This window comes from Poecilia latipinna, unplaced genomic scaffold (assembly GCF_001443285.1).
Source record: "Poecilia latipinna isolate Pla-1442-1.1 unplaced genomic scaffold, P_latipinna-1.0 Scaffold240, whole genome shotgun sequence".
Lineage (NCBI taxonomy): Eukaryota > Metazoa > Chordata > Actinopteri > Cyprinodontiformes > Poeciliidae > Poecilia > Poecilia latipinna.
The window spans coordinates 267,697-277,078 of record NW_015112856.1 but is presented as its reverse complement, the minus strand read 5'-3'; positions in this window follow the sequence as shown (position 1 = coordinate 277,078).

The window sequence follows — 9,382 nt, the reverse complement described above, 5'->3', positions numbered from 1 at the left end:
CACCAATATTAACGAAGTATTGACTGAAAACAAGCTCTCATATCTTGCTGGAAACTTACCTATGAGTTGGTTTTGTCTTATTTCAAGTGGACTAAAATATTTCACTAGAAATGAGACCAGAAATATTTGGTAAGATTTTGGGTTTTAGCAATGCAGTTATGAAAACTGGTAGCATTTGGTCAGATGCCATCATTAAAACCATCAATACCTGACAAAATTACATTTTATCTGGTTATAAACCACAAATGTAATATCTTTTAATGGTCATAACATGAAGCGGAAGGATTTGGTTTTCATTTTCCTTTTTGTTGCAAATAAAAATGTGAAAAATGTGACATGCTTTGATCTCTGGAATAATTAATGTAGTTAAAACGCCAGCAGCCAGAGACAAGCAGGGCATTCCTTCAGAGAAGTGCCCTGATGCAACATTAGTAACTCTGGAGGAGCTGCAGACATCCGTGGCTCAGGTGGAAGATAATTATTACTCACTTCTTTAAGAGGAAGGTTATTTTCCTGTCTGAAGGCAATGAAGCATTTGAGCTTTGTCAGACTGGAGCAATTTGTTCAAAAACTCCTGCTTCTACAAGGACTTTGGTTTTCGGTGACTCAGCGGTTTTCTATTTTTGTCTTTGTCAAGATTTGGATGAGAAAGAAGAAACATCTGAGGCTGAAAGCCCCGAGTCACACAGAAATATCTTGTGACCTTGGAAAACTGAAAATAAACAACATTAGTTTTCAGAATACGACCTTGTTTCCTCTTCGCCTCCCGTTCTGGCTGATGTTCTTATGTTTCTGTGCTTTTAAAGGAAAGCATTAAGATGTTATAGTGGATCGTCTGGGTTCTTGTTTTCCTCAGTATTAATCCACCTGTTTCTGGACTTGGACTAGCTTTTTGCAGATATCGTGACGTCGGTAAAATCAGAGGTTTCAAAGTTTTCTGCGGGTGTTTATGTCTCTCATGAAAGGAAAGAGCCAGAGACAAAGAGAGTTTTTCAAATGGTTCGTATTTCTGCCTTCCATATGCCAAGCTGCTTTTGATTTTTGTGCTGGAACGGAGAATTTCTGCAGAACTTTTAGAGTTTTCAGTTGCTGTGAATGTGGCAGTATGGAAACCCATTAATCGCCATAATGGGAGGAGTTTTCAACTGTTCCTGATTAAAAAGAAATACACATTTTTCCTATCAGCGGAAAACACTCAACATAAATGTTTTTGATTGTGGCTCCATTTCAACCCTCTGACTTCACCCAGTGAGGCGTAATATCACCGTTCCTGCACCGACCTCCACAGCACAAGCAAAAAATAAATAAATAAAACAGCCATCGTGGGCACTCATCTCTCCACCCTCAATCGTTCACGCTCCACTGCCAAGTCAGAGGTCTAATTATGCATTTGAGCATGAGAGTTTAATTTGTGCTTTTCATTTGGAGTGATTGGCACTCGCATAAGTTATGCTGAATGCTGTTTAACTACAGAGGACGCAGGCGGTATTCACCGTGCTCCATCACAGAGGTTAGTCCCTCTGCATCTACGCTGCACTGCCTCACAGCAAGCAGGACGTTTTCAGCTAAACAGCCTCTGCTTTACTTTACATGACGCTTCGTTCCATCAGAGCTACTGATATGTAATGGAAAATGAATCATCATTATATTAGAGGCTTCTAGATCAACCAAGCATAATGTTGCTCCATGAATACTTGCTAGATTTTGCAGATCACACTATATTGTCAATCTACTTAGTTCAATATATTACAAAAATAATATGTAAATGCATGGAAATCTGCTCAGCAAGTGGAGTAACACACATTGTAAATTTAATAGGCCTGTCAACTAATAATCTGGTTCATTGAGCTTAAAACATAATTATGATTCCTTTTGATTTACCTAAAAGTACTGAAAGTATGAAAAATACATGGGTCATAATTAGCTTTCCATTGCACAACAAAATATTCTAATAAATAATATCCATATTTGGCCATTGATTACATGAACATTTAATAATGTTTTCCTTTACAGTATTCATATTTATTAAAGCAACTCTATCTGTACAAAACATCACTTTAAATGTCTGCAGAGTCAATCATATTATTTTAACTTCCCTCTAACAAATGTGTTGCGTAACTTTGAAATGACTTTTGAGGCTAAAAATTATGTAGTTATAAACAGAAGCATGTTTATTTTGATAGCTTGGTAAACTGTAGAGGAGTTAAATCCTCAGAATAAAACACAAACTGGTTATGTGGAACAGATTTGCACGGCCGCTGAAATGTTCGCTAATATAAAGTTAAACATTCTGTTGACACAACGCTTCTGCATGAATGTGGCAATATTGGAAAACTAGAGCAGAAATTACAATTTCAACAGTTTAGAGTTTTTAAAATGTTAGTTTTTGTAACAATTGGTCACTATTTACTGTGGAGATTTCTTCAAATAAATCCAGTCTTTGTAAACCTGAACCTAGTTATTGTTAAATCCACTGAAGTCATAGTTTGGCATTCTGAACATTCATTGTTACTCTGTCTCATCTCACAGCTGTTTTTTTTTCTTTCTTTCTTTTCACTGTTTAACATATTTCTTGATTTCAGCCATGAACAAGCACAATATTGTGAGGGAGAAAAGAAGGAACATGACTGAAAAATAAAACATGTTCAACTGATTTGATTTGCAGGAAACATTTTCCTACATTTTTTCCGTTGAAACTTACTTGGACTTACTGGACCATCTGGGTCCAGTAAATCAAAAACATTTACTTTAGCTGCAAAATTCACAGTCAATATTTTTTAAAGCTGTTTTTATGGAAGCATTTAGTTGTTTGGAGGCAGACAATGATTTCTGCCCTGTTCTTGGTAATCAGTGTCCTGATTGGACTGAAACGATTCGACTCATTGACCTTACTGAAGTGCAGTCAGCTGATCTTTTTGGTAGAAAACGTTGTAATAATGAGTTTCATTGTGAGTCCGTCTGCATCTGATAAAACCATACAATAAAAAAAAAAAACTGTAAGGACAAACATTTTCAGTAACAGCTGCAGGGTCACAAATTTCACTTTTGTTGCTGGATATGAGTTTGATGCAAAAAAACTCAGATAAAATGCATTCAGGCTGCTCCTCTCTGAAGCTAAAACATATTAGCTAACTGAAAAGACAGAAACAACAATCACACCTTCCTCCACCTTTTCCTCTGCCGAGAGAGCCAGCAGCACCGCCTCCATCCTGGAGGTTTTCCTTTCAGTCCCCCTTCTTTCTCTGGCTCTCTCTCCTCCATCCCCCCTTCTTTCTCTGGCTCTCTCTCCTCCATCCCCCCTTCTTTCCTTCGCTCTCTCCGCCTGAAAGCTGCAGCAACGAACAATTTCCTTCCTTTCCTCAGAAGCAGATCCCCATGTGGTCAGACACATTACAGGAGAACTCCGCCTGTTTCTGGCTGCTTATTACCCACGCCAATATGTTTTCATTTTGGGTGCACAGAAACCCCACACTCACAAATAATTCCCTGATTAAACAATTTGTAAAAGGGAGGAGGCAGGCAGATGTTGGCAACAGAAAATTGCTGCTCTCAGGGTTTGGAGAAGCAGCACTGGCTCTTTGTAATCGTACTCGCGTGTCTGTTGTGATTATATTTAACGCTGTGCAGCTCTGGCTCCATAAACTCCTTCTAGGAGGTAATAATGGTGACATCGGTGAGTTGAGCCTCAGACGTCAGTTATGTGTCAGTCAAGCTTTGTGTGAAGAAGAAGAAGCCCAAAGATCCAAACCAGAATTAGAGAAGGCAGAGCAGAGAGTTTGTGCTTTGTGTGTTTTCCTCAAAAAGCACAAAACATTCTTATTTTTTTCATTTTTTTTTACTCTGCCTCACTTCTTTCCTCATATTTGCTTCCTGCGCTGCTCTGTGCACCTGGTGCCGCTGACGGTGGAGGTCTCTCAGCAGCACAACCACAGCTTTTACTGTGCGTTATATTTAATTCTCTTTGCTTTAATGGCGCTGGCAGCAGGTGAGGGATGACTTCACCCTCCCAAGTCTCAACTACTGTTTTCATTTTACTCCTGCCTCTGATCTCTGAGTGTAGAAAACACTGGATGGATGCGGCTCCTTCAGATACAAGTCGATAAGCTGGTGTGTTTTTTTTTTCAGAACAGCTTGTGATGCATGAATGTTTGGGTTTCTGGAACCAGACACTGTAAACACCGGCTAAGTCAAACATGGGACTGTAAGTCCAGATCTACAGGTGGAATTAGCAGAATAATAAATATAAAACATCCTGTCTGCATGTGAGAAGAGGAACTCTGAATCTGGAACAAACAACTGAAAGGATGAACATTAATTCACTAAATTAGGTGTTTTGAGATTATTATGTTTTAGAACAGAATAGATTATACTTTATTGATCCCCATGGAAAAATTGCTTATTTGTTGAAATATAACTAAGCACTGTACAATGTATTAAATATATATAAGCATGAGTGTGACGTTTAAATATGATCTAGTTACAAAATAGATCATTAATAACAAGTATGTACATGGAAATGTGTTCATATGCAAATAAATCTAAAATTTAGTTCAGAGTAAATTTTGTCTTTAAGACACTAAGAGTTAAATGTTGTAAAGTTTGATTGATTTCCACAAATAATTTCCTCTGATTAATTTATTATTACTTATTAGACAAATAAAAACGTTCGATACAATTCCTATAACTGTAGATAAACTGGAAAACCCCAGAAAAATCAATCAATCAATCAACCAATCAATCTGATTTAAGTAGAAGTATCGCATCGACTGAATTTCGATCTTTCTTTACGAAGAAAACTTCCAGCTTAAGGTGAGAAGCTGCAGCAGAGAATTCTCCAACTGTTTCCCGTTTTGTTCATTTCAAATGCCATTTTTTATTTCATCAGTGAGTTTCCTCTTCCTGTTGGTGCCACGTGGACACAGGCGTCTTTAACGTGCTGAAACGGCCTCTCAGCCTCCCTGTGGTGCTGATTTGTTTGCATTTTCCCTCCGTTTAGCTGCAGTTTGTCCACAGACCTCACCACAGGTAGATTGCTCGCTGAATTATTAAATAAACTGGATTGGTCCGTCAGAGCAGAACGAGCTCAGAGGCAGCTGTTTGCTGGAAAGGAAGAGAAATCAGGGAAAGTGAAAGCAGGTGATTGGTTGGAGAGAGGAACCCAGCTTCCTCATTCGCTTTAGGACTGGAGGATTGATGAGCGACTGAATAATTTCTAATCTTAGAGGACATGCAGCAGCGGTCGGGGGAGAAGACGATGTTTATTTATGAAATCTGGGTGGTGGGTCTGACCCGACCACAGGATCTTCCTGATATGACGGAAAAATGAGGAAGATTCTGTGAAGATTCTCTTCCAGATATTTAATATTGTTTTGTAACCCTGGATGTTCAAAATATTCTCCTAAAGTTGCTACTTGTCTACATTATAGGAAGGAAATAATTAGAGTAACTACCTTCAGCTGTAGTTACATCTACTGAAATGTTTGTCCGTTCTTCTGTAGTCAGACTGGGTGGAACATGAACACATCCTACCACATGCTTCACTCTGAACTTTAACTAGGACATCTTAGCTCATGGAGCTGCTGTAATCTGAACCGTTGTGGCTTTATGTTGGAAGGTGAACTTTGACCCTGGTTCCAGTTTGTCCAGACCCTAACAGGTTTTCTCCCAGGATGCTTTGCATTCTGCTCCATCAACTTCAGAACCGCGAACAAACATGTCTTCTAACTTCCCTTCAACTTGAGCTGCACAACATTTTAGGAAAACATGGAATAATATCCCTGAGGATCTGATACGATGATGATGTGATTCACTTTCTGCTTAGATTCAGAACAAACAACCCAGATGAAGAGTTTTATTAAAACTTATTAAAACTGAAGGGATTCAACTTGGATAACCCTCATTGCAGTCCATCTGGTTTTTCATGACATGCATATTTCAAACTAATACTGCGATAACGATACATTTCTGATATATTGTGCAGCCTTACTTTTCTTTTTCCCACACGTCTTTTGGGTTTGCAGATTCTCTCCCCTGACCAGTGACTCCATCTTTGCTGTTTCTGGTTTAGGTTCTTCTTGCCTGACCTGGTTCTTCATCTGGACCGTCTTGTCTGGGTAGATCTGAAGTTTTCTCACATTCTTTCACCTTCCAGATATTTAATATTGTTTTGTAACCAAACCCAGTTTTAAACACCTGAGAACTGTCTGTGTTCCTCTGCTTTGTTCTCTGATGTTTTCTAAATGTTGCATCAAACAGTCGGACCTGCGTAATGAGATTAAACTACACAAAGGTGACCTGAGTGACATCTAAAGGGAATTATATAAACTGGGTTCATTTATATAAACTGGGTTCATTTAGGGTTATAAAAGTAAAGAAAATTGAATCAGTTACTGTTCCTTCCTCCTGATATTTATGTGTAATTATGGCGTTCTCAATCATATAAGATAAATAAAATAAAATAATGCTCACTGACGTTTGTGGTTGTAACATAACAAAAGTGATAAATGTAATTGAGTAAAGGCAACATGAGCAGCATTTCATTTTAATTCTTTCTAGCTGTTTTTTCCTTTATCCCTCTAAAGCTTGACCTCAACTTCCTCTTGGTTATCCGCACCGCATCATTTTTCATCAGAAAACATATTAGTGTTGTATCTTTAGGTCTAATCTTTCCTGCTGACCCAGACGCTAGAAAAGTTATGAGAGGAACAAACAGTGTGTGCAGCAGAACTGCAGCCTCCACGGCTCCTTCATGTTCCCCAGCAGGGCTCCATGGCAGGGAGGCTGGTGTTTAATCAAGCCCCTGGTTTCAATTCCCAGCAGGCCCCTGTTCCTCTGACCTCCACCATCTGGAGGCCTGAGCTCACACAACGTTACGCCATCCTGGACTACCTGTCCTTGGCGTACTCCAGTTGTTTCCTGGTGTATGGCTTCAGCTGACATTGCTAATCCACAGAATATATTCACTCCTTTCTGGAGTACACACTTGCTGAACGAATTCAGTTGAGAGCAAACCTGGAAATGATCAATGGGGTTTGCAGAAAAGACAAAGACAACAGCCGAGGATCAAGGGCAGGCGTCCAATTTAGCTCTTAGTCCTTTAACAAATCAACAGAAACATAATATTACACAACCCAGTGCCCTAATTTAATGAATCCCCCAGTTTGGCTCTCAGAGCAGCAAAGACAATCTGTAGCCAGAACCACAAATATTCCTCTAATGGTTCCCGTCCGTCAGCAGTGCGTTAAGCCTCTGAGTGCTCCGGAAAGCCGTCCAACCCAAAGCGAACGGCTGTTCCTCTGCTCCTCATCACGCCTTGACCACAGAGAACATCTTATCGGAGCCGCGTCTGCTGCTGATCTGAAGCTCGGCTGACGGATTGGGCCGAGCCAGTCAGGGGGCTGCCTCTGAAGCAGATCCATATCGAGGTGATTGAAAGACTTTGGGCTTTGGTTGGCAACTGCAAGTACCGCTGGTGCTGTTATTGCTTACGCAAGTGGGGACGGCGACGCGATAGCCGCGGTGATGGATGGACGGGCAGAGAGAGGAGAGGAGGGAAAACGGGAAGGAGACGGAAGAAGAGGAGCAAGACGAAGCTAATAAACTGAAGGGTTTAAATGTGAGGAGTGATTTAGGGAGCATGTGTGTGACATTTATTGCATGTAAAATGGATGTCAGTCATTATAGCCTCAAGTGAACTCTTCTTTATTCACTGTTCAAGTGGACAGGATGAACATAATTATCTCTGAAGTGAGAGTGCATGAAGTGTGACATTAATCAATGCAGTTATCATTCAACAAAGGCGGTAAATAAGGCGTTTTGGATGAGAGGTGAAAGTACGAGTTCATGCTGATTTCACTCGTGGAATTTGGGTAAAACTGAAATAAAAATTTAATTTCAAGCTTAAATTAAAAAAAATATTATATTAAAAAATATGCTATACTTCTGTTCCTTTAAATCACAAAGATTGACACATTTCTGTTTCTTGATGCCAATACTGGGTTGCTTTTGAGAATTTGTACTTTTTTTAAAGGAGTACATTTTTGTAAAATTTCTGAGATAAATCTTAAAAATTGTGTTTAAAGAAAAATAAAAATGTCAGTTTTTTTACATTTCTTAGATTAATCTAAAAATTTTATATTTTTTCTAGAAAATTTTTGACTTTTCAAGAGTAGAAATTTTAGAAAATTTCTAAGATTAATTTCAAAATTTCTGAAATATTGGCAGAGATTTACTCCTTTTATTTCTATCTGCATTGCCCATTATACACTGTTGCACTTTTTTTGGCATTAATACATTAAAAAGTGAAAATTTAATTCACTTTTTTTCTCTTAACCTGTTTATGATTTTATTGTGTCTCTTCATTTTTCTAACCCTCACACATAAAAACTAATCCAGGAAATATGCTGAGCGTTTCAGGGACATTTCATCCGAATGCATTTACTCATGAGAGGAGTTTGTCCCTTTAAATCACAGCTGACCTGTTAGAGCAACATAAGATTAACTGTTAATACCACAAATATGCAAAAGAGAGAAATAAACTACTGGAGCTCAATTCCAATTACGCAGACTGGAATTCATCACGCTCTGCTGGTGTAAACACTTCATTGATTAACTTCAGTCAGAATATAGATCCTGGCATTGAAACCAGTTTATATCAGCCACATGATTAAAGTGAACAGTGATACCAAGTAGCAGGCGAACGCTGCACAGTCAGTCTGTGGCACCAAAACTTGATTCTTGTTCCTGAACTTCTGAGGGCAAAAGCCTGAAAGCTCCAGCTGTCACATTTAACTGGCCAGAGAAGGTACCACGGCTTTCAACAGACTGAAATATATTAAATTTAATCAGCTAAAGAATCAAACGGTGGCTGCTTGAAACGTTGCCTGGAGTTGAAGAAACCAAACTGCTCTAGGAAATCTAAAAGGTGGAGAGAAAAATGACATTAGAAAATACAAACCTACTGAGAAACTCCCCAAAGAACACAAACCCATAACGACGACAACATGGGATGACATTACACCGAACTCTGCAGACGGCTGCAGTGTGATATGCAGGACTTTCTGGGCCAATTAAGCTGCTTTTCCTTTTGACTGGCCTGCAGGGGCAAAAGACTGAAGCAAATTTAAGCATTAAAGCACAGAGTGTGGAGGAAAACCCACCTGGTTGTAACTTCAGAAAAGATTCGATAGTTTCACAAGTATCACACCTGAAGTGGAAACTGGAAGGTCGTAGCAAAGGACAAAAAAGATGTGGTGGTTATTAGTGAGAGTTTTCTGATTCAGACTGAAAAGAAGTGAGATCCTGAGTGGGCGCAGAGAGGAGCCCAGAGGAACACCAGGGGGAGGAAGGCTGTTTCTCCAGGGGATATCAGCGTCAAACCCAC